Genomic DNA, 15,551 nt, shown 5'->3' with positions numbered 1-15,551 from the left:
GTTCTGAGTATGATGATTGCTAACATCCAAACATGTTAGAAAGCCTGGACAGCTGAATTAGACCTCTCACATCCCAATGTGCAGAATTTTGACCTATACCAAGAGATGTGTAGCTAAGCCTGAAATTGTCTTTTATAATAAATCTTCAGTTACTCATGGCCTCAGGATCATGATTCATTTGATTTTTTTTGGCAGATTTTCACTATTAAGAAATGCAAATATTGACTATGAAAAAATGAAAGCATTAATATCATTTAAATTTGCACAGTGTTCTGGTCATATGAAATTAATCATTCAGATCATCTCTCTCTATTTCTTATTATTTTCATAATAAATGTTAAAACTCTCATATTTTATTCAGAATCCAAATAAATGTAGACTATATAAAAATGGTCAGAGGACCATCTTTTCAAATGAAGTCTTTAACATAAGGTTATAGACCAAGGCAAAACACAATACAGCTGTATCCAAAGGTTCAATTTTAACTCATTGTAAACCTATTGTATATTTGTTTCAAAGAAAGAAAAAATGTGAGGAATTTAACTCATCATAGATGTTTTATATTCAATCATCTAAATTACATATTACATTTATTCATTCACTGAAAATTTACTAAGCACTCAAAGCTTTGGTTAAAAAAAATAACAAGAAAATGTAATTAAACAAATTCTGATAAGTAAGGAGTTTACTGGAATCCATGATAAGGGTAGGTCTTTTTCCAAAAGTAAGTATATAATCTATCTTTATTTTATGTTTATACCAAAGGGGACTTTGTGGATTTCTTACAATGTTGAGGATCAAAGAGAACTGATTACTTATTTCACTTTCTGATTGCTTTGATGTACTCTTTTGCTCTACAGTATTTCTGAAAAATGTAATCTTTTTCCTCTTTAGAATATTTATTTGGGGACAGTTGGCATAAATAGTATCCCATGCTCCTGAAGCATCATAGTTACTACACACTTATAGATCAACTCTACACTAGGCATTTGCTACTTAGAGCTTCCAGGAAGAGACACTATGTGTCTTTGTGCAGTGATTAAACTTCTTTGCTTCTCAACTAAGAATGAGAAATGAAGATTTTTTTTAACCTATTTCAAGTTGTTGTTTGGAGAATTAAAAGGAAGTAACATTTGTACCACAAAGGATCTGGCACATGGTAAGTACTATGTATATATATCATTCATTATTAGTGGTAGTTTTAATTACAGAAAATATACCATGGTTTATCAACATTCATTATTAGTGGTAGTTTTTTTTTATATAAAGCATGGTATATTTTCTGTAGTAATTAATAGTTTCTAAGAGAATCTGGCATGTACACAGTGAAGTAGCACCATTTATACTTTTAATTAAAATGAATCCAAACATGTACCAAAAGGAAAGACGCATCACATCTTTAAAGATGTTCCACCACTTTCTCTTCCACCTTAAATTAGATTCCAGTCTCTACTCTCTCACAAAGGAAAGTCACATGGGAAGTAGAGAAGAGTAACAAGAGAAGTTAATTTTGACTTTGAGACTACCAAAGACCTTTGTCTAGGTGACTTACATTCACTCCCTTTGTCATGTGACTTCCCATTCTTTATTACAGAGACAGAAGACAATATTTTTTTTTTCACTAGTAACAATGGTACCACTGTGAGATTTTCTCTGGTCAAGAGACTGAGGCACAAATGGCAGCATGATAATTCTAAGCCCAAACCCTAAAAAAAACCCCTTTGTTTCTTCTGATCTCTTCAGGTTCTGCTATCTCTTGAGAAGATCTTGCTTAGCTTCTGGTCTTGGGAGAAGAGTGAGTGACACATGTAGCAGTCACAGTAGCTAAAACAGCCCATGTTAGCACAGAATAGCCAATGTTGCATCAGCCAGCAGCGTTCTGTGCCAATTAAATGCTTAACACCACTGCCACTAAGATGTGTGACTGACTTTCAGTTTCGGTGTACAAGATGCGACTACACAAGTGGTCCTAACTTATTGCCGTATTAAAATTAACTTTTTTATTTAAGAAGAAACTTGATTTCATCAAATCACTGACTGTAACAATACTTCTTAAGATCTTCTTTCCATTATTCCATTATATAACAGACATCATGGACAAACTCTGCAATTATTCTCTTTAGTCATATTTTAAAAATAGACCAACCCCAGAACAGTTTGGTGCTGGCTCATGGATCAATGGAACAGAATAGGGATATTAGAAATAAACTCACATATATTTTCAAATGATTTTCAACAAGTATGCCAAGACTGCTGGATAGGAAAAGGACAGTCTTTTCAATAAATGTTGTGGGAAAACTGGAAAGCCACCTACAAAGAATAGAGTTGAACTCTCCATTTATACCACATATAAAAATTAACTTGAAATAGGTGAAAAACCTTAATATAAGAGCTAAAAACTGTAGAATTTTTAGAAGAAAATATAAAGGGAAAGACTCATGACATTGGATTTGGCAATAATTTTTTGTATATGACAATAAAAGAATAGGTAATGAAAGAAAAAAATGGATAAATTGGACTGCATCAAATTAAATTATTTTGCCCATCAAAGGATACTGTCAAGAGAGGAATAAAGCAACCCACAGAATGGGAGAAAACATTGACAAGGCATATATAAAGGACTAATATTCAGATTATATAAAGGATCCTTAAAACTCAACAGTAACAACATTTTTTAAAAAATACTGAAAATGTTTGAATAGATATTTCTCAAAAGAAGATTTAGGAATGACCAAAAGAAAACAAGAAAATATGTTCAACATCACTAAGCATTTGGAAAGTACAAATCCAAACCACAATGAGATACCACATTAAATACGTGAGAGTGGCAGACAGGCAGGTAGAGACAAAGGAAGGTGGAAGAAAGATAGGGATGGAGGCAAGCAGGCATATCATGTTGAGGAGGATATGGAGAAACTGAAACCCTTGTGCTTTGCTAGTGGCAATGTAAAATGCTATGATGATTCTTTAAAGATTGAACATAAGAAATTATTACATAATCCAGTAATTCCACTTTTGGGTATTTGAAAATTCGAAAGTAGGAAATCAACACATAATAGTGCTTACAGTACCATTCATTATTCAATATCCCAAACAGAAATGATCCAAGTATCCATTAACAGAGGAGCAGTTGAACAAAACATGACACAGACACACCAGGAAATACGACTCATCCCTTACAAGGAAGGAAATTCTGACACATGCTGTGGCAGGAAACAACTTTAAGGACAATTTGCTAAGTGAAATTAATCAGCCACAAAGGGTCAAATACAGTATAATTCTACATACATGAAGCAATCAGAGTCTTCAGAATCCTAAAGAGAAAGTAGATGGTGGTTGTTAAGGACTGGGGTAATGGAACTTGAGATTTAATGGATATGAAATGTTAGTTTGTGTAGATGAAAAACTTCTGAAGATATAGGTGGCAATGGTTGGATAATGACATGAGTGTACTTTCTGCTACTGAACTAGCCGCATGCTTAAACACAGTAAATGTCATGTAGCATATGTATGTTACATACATATGTTACTCGGTTTTTTATCACTGTTAACAAACGCCTGAGAAAATAATAAATATAAGAAAAGGTTTATTTGGGGAGGTTCAGTTCATGGTTGGCTGGAACCATTTTTCTGGGCTTGAAGTGAGACAGAACAAACAGTATGGCTAAAAGGTGTGGCAAAGGAAAGTTGCTCAGCCCAGAAAACAGAGAGAGGGAGAGAGAGAAAGGGGCTTGGGGTAAGATAGAGCCCCCCCACTCCCACCTCCACAGGGTATGTCCCATTGACCGACTTCCTCCAACCATGAATCATCTACCTACAATTTCCACTTCCTTTCAGGAGTACATTCAACTTTCACTGGATGAATCCACTGATTAGGTCAGAGATCTTGTGATGTAATCACTTCCCAAAGCTCCACCTCTGTAACGTTGCTATACTGGAGACCAAACAGTCAACACAGGAGCTTTTGGGAAACATTCCATATCTAAGCTGTAAGAACATATTTTACTTACTACACTTCTCTCTGCCATTAAGCAAACCTCAAAACTTGCATCCTAAATAGGGGACCGGAGAGATGAAGAAAGCAGGGTGTTTGTTGTTGTGCTCAATTACTTTTATCCTGTGTCTCCTGTACTATCTAATTCTAGGTTTCTAAGGGTTTAAGTCTACAAAAAAGGGTGAGGACAATATCAAGGCTCATTTAATGGAATGATTCAGTTTATTCTGTTAAGTTTATTCTATTTCCTGTCTCCTCTGGCTAGGTCTGGCCTGACTGCTGCTGGTGGCCTCTGCTGATAAGTGGTTTCCATGCATGGCATGCTTTCCCCTGATCTCCATCACTAACTTGTCTTTGCTCTCTGTAGCCCTGTGGCAAGATGAGCGATTCCTTAACTCAGCAAGTATCCAGGAAGTGAGAAGCAGCTCCCATTGAATGGTGCCTGTGATATACCTTAAAGTACTTCAGTATAAATGCTAGGACATGAAGGTCTGTGTACTCAAAAAGTTGCTTTGCACTTTATCCAGTCTAATCATAAATGAACAGTCCAACTGCATTCTGAAGGTTTCAGTAAAAGATGGACGGATGTTTAAATTAAAGATTTTAAATATGCCTAAGTCTTCCCTGCAGGGGTTATTAACTAGGATAATGCATGTGAAATAATGTTTTTTTTTAATTTGTGGAAAGAGTGAAGTTTAGAATTTAAGCGGGGGCTAAATGGTCAGTCCTTGAGCAAACAGGGTAAAACAGCAAATCTGACCTCCCTCACATCCTACAGCACTCGGAGAAATAACTTTGGTTCATCGCATGCTGCAATCACTGCTGTCCACCTTTCCAGCCCCATGTCACAAAGTTAATGCAGGATTCTGCTTCCTGATTCAATCAGAAAAACACTTACTTCTGCCATCAGAATGCGGCTGCAAATTTTCTTGCCCCCACTTGTCAAACCACCTTGCAGCTAGACAGTGAGAATTCCCGGAGCCTTCAGAGAGGGGTTGAATAATTTTGTGGGGTCTCCTTGATAATAAATGTTTGCTTGAGTTGAAAATTTTGTTCCAGACACATACTAGGTGCTCAGTAATGCTTGTGAAATAAACAAACTGAACAGAAACCTTAACCACTGACTACTTCTCACTGGCAGAACAAGAAGTGAAGCCTAACTTGGAACTGAGCAATTGGGAAAATTTATTTATAAAGTTGAGGTTTAATATAAAAGAAAAACTGGAAATGGAGAGCTAGCTAAATGGATAAGTAGGTAGATAAGCAAATGGTTTCATTGGTTTTATGTCTGTTCATAATGGTTAAAAGGCTCACCTACCATTCTCTTTACATTCTTATCCACTTCTTAAGAGTTGGGAATAATGCACCTTCTTTTAGCTCATTCCAGGGGACACCAAGTCAAGTGTCTGTCTTGAGCCCAATTACACTCTCTTCCAAATAGGACCCCTGCTACTCTTGTGCAGTCATAGAATCTCAGAGGAACAGCAGCTGCAAAAGCAGCTGTAATGCTGAATAGAACCTTAAGTAAATAGCCCAGAAGGCCAGTGAACAATGAATTATAATAAACCAACTATAATTAGTAATAAAAGCCTTAAAATAACTGTACTCAGGAGATAGTATTGGTCATATCCTTGCTGTGTTCTGGAAATAATAGAATCAATTTTTTCACCCAATGTAACTACAATGGTAATTAAAAGCTGATTTAGGATCAAAGGCAACCTCAAGGTTATAAATATAAGTAGCTGGCTCTGAAAGTACAAGTAGCTTTCTCATATCTACATATTCACTTATTAAAAAGTGTGAAGAGGCTTTTGGAGTCCACTTAAAATTAAAAATATATTATCTGAGAAAAATTAGCTAAGTGAAATAAATCACTCGATCTATATGAAAGTATTTTTGTGCCTAAAATATCTGAGAGGAGGAAGACATAAGTCACCATAAGAAAAAAAAAACAACAGCTATTTTTAATGTACTTTCTAACAGAATAGGGAAAGTATTAATTGCAAATTTCCATGATACAACATGCAAAGTAACTTTGTAGTGAATAATGAAACCCAAGTATTTAGATGATACTTCCAACAGTTTCTAGCAACAAATAGAAACTTTCCAGGCTTTACCAAATTTCAACTGTTGGTATGTGGTACAAATATCTATACATCATAATATTTTTCTCCCTATTTCATATTCATTTATCATTTTAGATTAAAAATTGTTTACTTAATAAAATCATCATCTCTAGCTAAAAACAAATCTAAAAAATCAGACTGTCAAAATCATTATAGCAATGTTTAAAAATTATATCTGGTATTACATCTGGTGTTTCAGGGTGAGATAACATGACATGGACAGGGAATCTCCCAGGGAAGCACAGCATGATCTCAGATAGTTGGGGCTGGGACTAGGGAGCAAAACAAAGACAGATTCATCTTCAGGGAGTTTCCAGTCCAGCTGGAGAGACAGATGCCAATCAAGTAACAACGTAGTACCTGTACAGTGGCAATAATGTGAAATTGCTTGGAAGGGGAAGTCCAGAAAGTGGTAGAGAGCCATGGAGAAAGACTTCAAGCAAAGACCATTAGCTGAAAGATGAAGGATGGTGCCAAGCCAATAGAGCCATGTGGAGGAGGTGGAAGGGGAAATGGTGTGTGAGAGTGAGAGGAAGCAAAGTGATTTTTGTCTCTGTAAAAAAAAAAAAAAAAAAAAAAACTTCTATGGCTAAAGTGGCATGACATACAAGAGGCTTAAAAAAATCTCCCAGAAAGGCATTCTAAACATACGTCTGTTTTGTTAGGTCAGTAGACAGGAATGACATGCCTATGACATGAAAACTTCGTCTTCCCTCTTCCAGGCTGTGGGCCTCCTTTTATGAGTAGAGACAGCCCCAGAATCCTCCTATCCATAGCACCAATGGAACTCTCCCAGCAGAGCAGCCACAGATCTGTTAAACCTGCCAAGGGGGAAGGGACCAAGTGTCTCTTCATCTGGACTTCCCCGGGGGTCTACATTCCTTCACGTGATAGGTCTTCAATTAATACAGAGCAACTCAGAGCATAAAAGAAGATCACAGCCATAGCAAAGATATAATTCACTCATTTACTTAAAGAGAGATTATTGAGCACCTTCCAATAGCTAAATCTTCTTCTGATTTCTAGAAATAGTCATGATCAAAACAGAAGAAATCCTTCCTTTCATTACGTTTACACAGTAGCAGGATCCAAAGAGGACATGATGAAGTTATTATGTTAATAAATGAAAATAAAATGTTACGATAAATGCTATTATAAAGGCCATAAGTGGAGCAATGACAGAAGAGCATGGTAGTCAAGAAAGTCATCATTAATTAGGTGGTATCTGGGCTGAGATGTAACTGATAGAGGAGAAAAGTCCACATTGGGAAACAGGTGAAGGAGAGCCAGAGGCAAATCACAGATTAAGGAAGGGCTGGACTATTATAGGAAGGGAAAGGACCTTAGTGCTCAGACTGGCTTGAGAGTAGTGAGCAAGCAAGAAAGAATGTGCCCCTGAGCTGAAGGTCACGCAGGGCTGGCCACCCCAAGGGGAAGAGTTCCAGATCAATAGAGAGTGACGGATTGGGGTTAAGCTGGTGAGTAAAAGGTACTACTGGTTAAATGTATTACAAAAACTTTGCTGAAGGTTTAGTGCAGAACTGGATTTCTGAGGGCCAGAATGGCAACAGGAAGATACACTTAGTGCCGAAGACCATATGGATTATAAGTCAACAAAGCATCTCTCTGTCTTGACTACCACAGATAGCATGAAAAGTAGCACAAATATGTTAGCCCACAAAGGTGAAGATGAAATGGTTGACAGAAAATGGAATGATACTATCTAATAGAAACAAAAAATAATAATGAATCAGTGAATAAATCAATCCCCAAATATGAACTAAAACTTCAGTTTGTATAAGATCTATAAGCATTCACCAGAAGACCAAAGAATACCCACATTCAAACAGGATCTTTTGATTCTACTTCTACTTTCTGACAACATTTTTTTTTTTTTGGTACTAGAGATTGAAGCAGGAGCACTGAGTCACTGAGCCGTACCCCCAACACTTTTTACTTTTTTAAAATTATTATTATTATTATTATTATTATTATTATTATTATTATTATTTTGAGACAGGGTCTTGCTGAGATTCTCAGAGCTTAGCTCATTTGCTAAGGCTGGCTTTGAACTTGTGATCCTCCTGCCCCCCCTCCTGAGTCACTAGAATTACAGAGCCTGAGATACTGCACCCAGGTTCAGACAACTATTTTAACATTATGTGATCATACTGTTTGGGGTTTTTCTATTATTGTCATCAAAAATCTTTCTGCCTCCGAATAATTTCTTCTTAAGTGCCAAAGGAAGCCCTTCTAATGATATTCGGACTGATGTCAAGGAGACCACGGCTCTAATTTATTCCAGGTGTGACATTTTGTACTCATTTCTCTTCTCCATGAAGGAGTGCCTTCTCCTTGATGCTCATCATTGGATTATTCATGGTTATGATTTGACCTGGATCCCTGGGTTTTAACCTTGGCCTTTTGACCTATCCTATTTCTCTTCTGAGCTGGCACTATCTTTGTCTTCTGATGTAAGATTTCTCATCAGCGGGCACTAATGAGGGCTTCAGATAACATAGAAAGAAGATCTTTCCACCTCTATATTTCTTGAAATTTATTTGCAGCCAGGCCTGCCTGACTTCCAACCCAAAGAAAAGTGGGATCAAAATATATTTGCAGACCCTGAAAGCAAAGAAATAAAAGATTCTACTTAGGATACCTCTTACTAACTAGGTAAGGCTGCACAATATTCGATTCCAACTTTGTTACTGCTCCTCCATAGAGTACTAGAACCACATACATATGTGACATATTTGGAGTATATATTGTATTTCAGACACTGCAATGTGTTTTCCACATTTTCTGATTTAATCTTTATAGCAAAGTCACCATATGGGTTCTATTTTTATTCCCATTTTACAGGTTGAGAGACTATAATTTGAAGATGTTGTACAGCTTGCCAAGTTTGTACAAGGAGAAAAATAGTAAAGTCAGGATTCATCTCAGGCCTGTATAGTTCTAAAACCCATACTTTCAGCTACTAGCTAGAGTATCTATTACAAAAGTGTGACACATCTTCCTCATTGCTATAGCCTATGCTTTATTCTTACACCTAAAAGAGACTCAATGTGTGTCACAAAAAGAAAATAGGATGCTTTAAGTTAAAAGGCTTCAGGTATGGATCAAAAACTTAAATACCATTGTAGCAGCCTATCTTGACTAAAAGCTTTAAAATATTAACAACAAAATTAATTTTCTCCACAGATTCCTTTGTTATTGACAAAATATCAAACACCACCAGCCGTTTCAATGCTGACAGCCACTCTTAAGACTTGTCTCAAACTCATGCCACACCTTAGCACAGTCCATGGAACTAGGGTCCCGGCTAACTTTTATTCACTCCTGAATGAATCATCTTTCATTCTGTTTCAAAACAGGAGGGAAAAAAAAACATGTATTTCTAAATAAGTTGTTGTAAAATTTGCAGAATATTGAAAATTCTGCTTCAAGGCTAGAAAACCTGGTTCCTTTAATAATTCAAAACTTCTGTCTTCCTAGGTGGGCTTCAAGATTGCAGTGAAAACTCAGGAAGCATGAGCCTCCCTTCTCCAGGAAGGGAGTGCTGCTTAGCATACCCATCAGAGTGCTTTCCTCTTTGTCTCCATTAGATCAATAATCCTGAGGCAGCCGAAGTATCTATTCAACAGAGGGCTCCATTTCTGAACTCACTCATGAACTGTCTTCAAACACAGCAGCCGATACCTGCAACCCTTCTATTTCTCACGTTCTCAAACCATAGCTCATATGCATCTAACACCATAAGTTACTGCAAATCTTTTACACAAGAGTGATTTCTTTGGGATTATATTTCAGTACGTAAAACGCTCCTTGGGAATTATTTAATTTTTCTTCAGCTTGTTCTTTTTTCCTGTCCATCCGCTGCTGCCCAGCAAATCCCACAGACTTGTCATTTTTAAAGTTGAAGTATCAGAATTATCATAAAGTTTATTCTCTGTAGGCACCAATGCACAAAGGCAAAATGAAAAGGTAGAACTGGAAAACCAAAGAAAACTAAAACAAAACAATTAAAAAAAAAAAAAGAAAGAAAACCCACACACATTAAGACTGTAAATCTGTAGAAAACACACATCCACACAGCAATCTATTTTGTGTTAAATGGAAAAGAATAATGATAAAAGGCCATCAAGACACCACAAAAACACAGAAACATTTTATGTCACAGGTTGAAAGATTAGACATTTCCAAGTGTTTGCTAGAAAGGAAATGGAATGATAGTAAAAATTGATGAATTCCTTTTAGTGTAGGATTCTTTACAGTTTTCTAAGTGTTGTAATGTGTTATTTCATTGCATTCTGAACAAACTGATGCAGTGTGCAATTTGCCTTGGTACTGTGTCATGTTTCCTTTTATGGAGGGAAAACTGTAAATAAGGTTAGATATATGCAAAAAAAAAGAAATTAAAAGAAAAAAAAAGAAACAATTTACTAAACAAGGAAAAGGCCTCTGTGATGATGGCAGAGACAGTTGAATTCTGAAGAAGCACATAATTAACTATGGCTTGGAACTACTCCAAAATCTCATTCACCAACTGGCTAACACTTAGGCTAAAACATGCTGGGTGCCAGGAAGAACTCTCAGGGTGAAAGCCACCAGCTCTGAGACAATCAACCTCATTAGAACACAGAGGGTTTCCCTTCAAATTGGCCTTTCTTCCATTACAATGTGCAAAAATGTATACAATGTATACAAAAAGGGAAAGGGGATAGATATCACCTTGTGCTCAATTAATCCAATGCCCAAGCCAGGATGATTGCTTACAGTGAAATTCAAAGAAAAAGACTACCCTGGTAGCAAATGTGAACATGTAAATGAGAAACTTGATGGAGTCATAGGTGGTAGATTTTACACCAGGTCTATTTATGAATAGCAATATAAATTTTCTTTGTTTTTCTGCTACGATTCATTCAATCAAACAACTTTCCTCAAGCAAGTCCATGTCAGGCATAGGGTGGGGGGTTATAAAATGAATATGAGAATGAGATACCAGCTTTATCAGCAAGCGGCTCCTGGCTTAGACATGAAATTGGAGACTAAGGAAAGTCATGATTAGTTTTAAAATGACAGTGCACTAACAGATCCAAGTAACTAACCTAAACCAGAAGAAGGAAGGAGTTGCTGTTTGTTTTTGGATGAATACATTCTTTTTTTTTCCCCCATAAATGTGAGCATCCAGAAAGGTTAGAATCCTGCCTAAGGACAAGATAAGTACCAGAGGAGGCTACGGTTGATTTGCATATTTACTCTAACAAGAAGTCAAAGATGCTTTGATTGGGTAGCGACTCTCCAGGTTTATGATGCACATGCTGTCATTTCTGGGGATTACCTGCAGAAGCGCTTCAACTGAGGGCAACTCTCCAAACACCACACAGAGCCGTCTGGACGTCTCCGCTGAATCTGGAAGACAGGAAAAGCACCGGGTAAAGCTATCAGCTTATAACACAAAGGTAGCGCTGGGCATAAGTGATAGGAAATATCCACACCAAAAAGATCTGCCCACAGAACACAGAGAATGCCAAGGACAGAGGTGGATTAGTGGTTTATCTCAGAAGTGACAGGTTTCTGAATTTCAGAAGCATCATGCTGGAGTGGGTGACGGAAAAGCTTTGTGAGAATAAAACAAGATCCCCATTCACTGGGAAACCTTGGGTTTCTTTTTTGATCTAAACCCAGTTTGGAAATCCGAGATTAACCTGATAGAGCCAGGTTTTCTTCACTCACAGTCTCTGCTTCCATGAGGATTGAGTAGATTTGGAAATGCAGAGCTTGTCACTATATCCATTAACAAGCATGATATGGAAGTCTAGATCAAATGGTTTAGAAAAGCAAACTCAAAAAAGTCACCTTCTGCTTTGAGTAAGTTTTGCTTTTTCCCCCCAGTGTCACACAGTTATTTATGTGTATCTCTGTGGGGAAGATGCATTTACTTCATTTCATCTTTTACAGAGAGAGAAACAGAAGTCATTGTTTGCCTTAGGTTTGGACATAATTCAATTCAGTACAAAGGAATGGAATGGGCAAGTATCATCAGGCTGCAAAATAAGGCACCTTGTACTCCGAAAAGCATGTCTTTCTCTTGGTCCAACCTTCATGAGAATCCTGGAGAATTTACAACACAGAACAACACACTAGTAAACTGCCGTTGGTGGTGGCAGCACAAGTTAAAAGCAACAGGAGAATTGCAAATGGGCCTTCTCCAGACTTTATTCTCCAGAATAAAGGTGGCAGGGTAATATCTGGGAATATGCATGAGTGTAAAGAAACAAAGAATTTACAAGGGTCCTACACTGCTTTGGGACTTTAAGTTTGAACAGGCAATCAAATGAAAACTGTGCATTGTGATAAATGGAAACTACCTACTTAGCAAAATTTCATGTTGAAGCTCTAAAATGTTTCTCCTTCTACCAGCATCAGTTTCTGGAACTATTATCACAAGATAAATGCCATAGAAACATAAAGGCAGATTTTTTGCCTCTGTCTCCAAGGAAACTGTACTGTTAATTTTTAATAATTATCAGCTCTAGAGAACCTTGATTCTTGGACCTAACTTTTCAAGAAGGGACCTAAAACTCTGCATGGAATTCTGTTTTGATGGGCATGATGGTTTCCTTTGCCTCTGAAAGGAAAATAACAATAATTAAGCACTTAAAGTGTCTACAGATGAGACTAATTTTTCCTTTTCTTAAAAGATACTATCAGGTTTTTTGTAAACACAACCTAATTAATATAACTAGTTTTGTGAGAGACAGAGAGAAAGAGAGAGAGAATTTTTTAATTTTTTAATATTTATTTTTTAGTTTTCGGCAGACACAACATCTTTGTTTGTATGTGGTGCTGAGAATCGAACCTGGGCCGCATGCATGCCAGGCGAGCGCACTACCGCTTGAGCCACATCCCCAGCCCCAAATTTTGTTCTCTTGATACACAATCTACACAGAATTTTTTAAGTCTTAACTATTAAGAAAATTTGTGGTCTCCAGAATTTATTAAACAGCCCTGTACAGAAATACCAACCCCATTAGAATGACAGCTTTCATTTACCTGAAGATATTAAAACCCTGTCGATGTGATTTCCATCAAGAAGGTTTTCACTGAAATAATAAAAAATAAATGAAGGAAATCAAATGTAGTCATCTAGTTAAATATTCATTTTCTAATCTTTAGGGAGCTGTTTATTATACTTCCAACACCTGGCCTTTACCAGAACATTGTCTGATTTTAAACTTTTATCATGCTTCAGCAAATTCCAAGAGACCTACCAGTTAAGCCCTATTATAGGAGCCAGAGTAACAAAGCAACCTCCCTCTGAGTCTAGGAATGATTGAACAAACTTTTGATTCTAGGAGAAACATCACTGGGCCAGCAAGAGGCAAAAGTAGCTCCAGTTATGTGAAATTTAAGGAGACACAATTACAGGTGTTTTCCCTGCACCTGCAACAAGTGCACAAAAGGGCCTCTTTCAATTTTGCAACCCAGGCACCTCATGTACTTCCCTCGGGTCCTGTCCTGGCCTTCAGTTCTCTGGCACTTGTAGTAATAGTATTTAATTTCAAAGTTTTTTCTTGGTGAATAAATAAATATAAATATAAATATATATATATTTTTTTTTCATGTCAGGTACTGTGATGCACATCTGTAATACTAGCCACTCAAGAGGCTGAGGCAGGAGGATGGCAAGTTCAAGGCCAGTCTCACTAATTTAATGAGACCATATCTCAAAGAAAATATAAAGGGCTCAGTGGTAAAGTGCCCCTTGTTTTAATTCCCAGTTCCCAAAACTATATGCATATGTCTCTATATTTTCTCATGTGTTTGATAAAATTATAAGACTGTATGTTTGCCACAATTGCAACTTAAATAAGACTGTGTATTTTAACTTGAGAAAAAGTAAATGCAAATTCTTCAGATAGATAGAAGAGGTAAGAAATAAAGTGAAATGAGGTGTGTGTGCGAAATGTATTCCTAAGGTCTCCTTAGGTATTCTCCTTAGGTATTCACCCCAAGCCTAGGAGAAGGATCATGGCCAGTGGGAAATTATAGAAATTGTATTAGGAAAGAAACAAGTGGGATGAGGAAGGAAAGACATAAAGACACATGCATAAAGACAGCAATCAAGAAGGAACAGGACTCAATGATGCAAAACAATCTAAATACTGTCGTTATACAAACTAGGATTTTAGTTCATCATTCAAACCTGACTCCTGTCATCTTAGAAGATCTTTTCAAGCAAGTCAGAGCCTGTAAAACTTAGGTTTGTCATATATTATGTAAGAATTATACAAAAGAACCCTTCAAACAAAATCATGGTCAAATCAGCTGTTTTCCAGTAATGCCTAAGTGCCAGATACTTTGAAAAAGCATTATCTCAGGAATTTGAATACAGTCCTGGGTTAATATGTGCTGTTCTTATTTTAATGAAAAGAAAAATCCTGATAATAAAATACTAATTAAGTATACATATCATATTTACATGCATATAAGTAACTGAATGCAGTACATTATCATACAAACATATTCACATGGTAGCATATGCATTAAAACTAAACATCTAAAGCACTTAGCAAGTCGTCCAGCTGTGGAAACTCAAGGAAGAGTGGCTATCATTAAGGTAAATTATAAATGCTCTTTTAACATAAGTGAAAGTTTTACAAATTTCTTGTTTGGATCATCTTCCCTTACAGTTTATCTTTTTACAGACACCATTTAATTGATGTAAAGAGAAGAAACATGTGAGTCAATTACCATCATCACCAATCTTCCTAAAAGGCATAATTAGGTTTTGGACTTTGGAAGTCCCCATGAATTCATTAATACTTATATAAACAGAATGTCGCCCAGGTGCTTGGAACAAAGAGTGGAGGGAAATCCAGAGGATTTGACTTTTTCATAACAACACACATGAAAAGCTGAGGTGCTTCCTGAGGTGGGACCTGTCCTGGTGACAGCAGAGGCACCCACTCCCACCCCTGGCAAACCTCTGCTCCAGGGCAACATGGGAAGGAGACTACACTCAGAGGACCTGAGCCAGACAGACCTCTTGGCTGGAACCAAAAAATTCCTCAGGGGTTTGTGAGATGACACATAGAAATGAGGTCCCCCTAGACACTGTCAGTATTTGCACAACACCAATACCTCAGCCTATGGGTACTATGTTTCTATTATAGGAGTTTCAGATTTTAACTGAGTGTACAGCTAAATTCTGCTCAGGGATGTTCTCCCTCCACTTTTCTCCATTTAGCTTTGCTAACTAAACAGAAGATGTTGACTCTTCTATGCAGGGGTAGTTTATAGTCTGAAGGTGTGATTTCTATACATTGAAACAAGGAGCACTTAGATGTTAAAACACGTGTGTGAGCGCGCGCGCGCACACACACACGCGCACACACACACACACACGGTTTGAAACAGAA

At 37.0% G+C, this 15,551-nt stretch overlaps 1 protein-coding gene across 1 annotated transcript in view; it reads right to left on the bottom strand.

Moving 5' to 3' along the window:
* Tenm2 (teneurin transmembrane protein 2) overlaps positions 1 to 15,551 on the bottom strand; it is a 2,558,256-nt gene that overhangs the window by 1,469,378 nt on the left and 1,073,327 nt on the right. Inside the window, exon 5 of the mRNA XM_078052148.1 lies at positions 11,468 to 11,538. The gene's annotated coding sequence lies outside the window, so the exon portion shown is untranslated. The remainder of the gene's footprint in view (positions 1 to 11,467; positions 11,539 to 15,551) is intronic.

This window comes from Ictidomys tridecemlineatus, chromosome 1, assembly GCF_052094955.1.
Source record: "Ictidomys tridecemlineatus isolate mIctTri1 chromosome 1, mIctTri1.hap1, whole genome shotgun sequence".
NCBI lineage: Eukaryota > Metazoa > Chordata > Mammalia > Rodentia > Sciuridae > Ictidomys > Ictidomys tridecemlineatus.
The sequence above is the reverse complement of the archived record's forward strand: the minus strand, read 5'-3'. Positions and strand labels throughout refer to the sequence as shown.